This window comes from Plasmodium fragile, assembly GCF_000956335.1.
Source record: "Plasmodium fragile strain nilgiri unplaced genomic scaffold supercont1.15, whole genome shotgun sequence".
NCBI lineage: Eukaryota > Apicomplexa > Aconoidasida > Haemosporida > Plasmodiidae > Plasmodium > Plasmodium fragile.
In genome coordinates this window covers 323,444-324,064 of record NW_012192595.1, presented here as the reverse complement: position 1 = coordinate 324,064, position 621 = coordinate 323,444, and positions in this window count along the sequence as shown.

The following is a 621-nucleotide window of genomic DNA, read 5'->3' as shown; positions in this document are numbered from 1 at the left end:
TTTTTTTTTTTTTTTTTTTTTTACATATATAATATGTGCCCCTTGTTCTGTCTCCTCACCCAGCAGTTGCGTTTATTTTTATGTTAATTATTCTACCCGGGTAGCTACGCAACTACAGTGGGATGTAATGCAAAAATGGGGAAACCCAAAAGGAGGGGGAGGGGGGGTGTCTTCACTGGACATCCACAGCAGAGTTGGACTGGTAGAAAAACATTCACTCAGGAGTTGTCCCCCACAGTAATCACAATAACTCTTCATATGAGGAGAAGTAAACAAAAAAGTCCGAACCCCTTTTTCTTCTTCCCCTCAAGGGTGATCAAAATGTACTCATTGCACTTCACTCTCCCTCTTTACCTCTTCAGATGCGTGAAGGAAATGTCGTATGAAAAAAAAAAAAAAATACAGTGGGGATGGATGAGCATAAAACAAAAAAGCAGGCGGCAAAAAAAAAAAAAAAGAAAGAAAGAAAATCAACAGTGTATTAACAAGTTTAAGGAGAAAAAACTAAAAAGGGATGCAAACGAGCAGCCAGCATAAATGATAAAGCATACAAACCAAAGTAATTGATAAAAAAAAAAAAAAAAAAAAAAAAAAAAAAAAAAAAAAAGAAAAAAGGGGGGG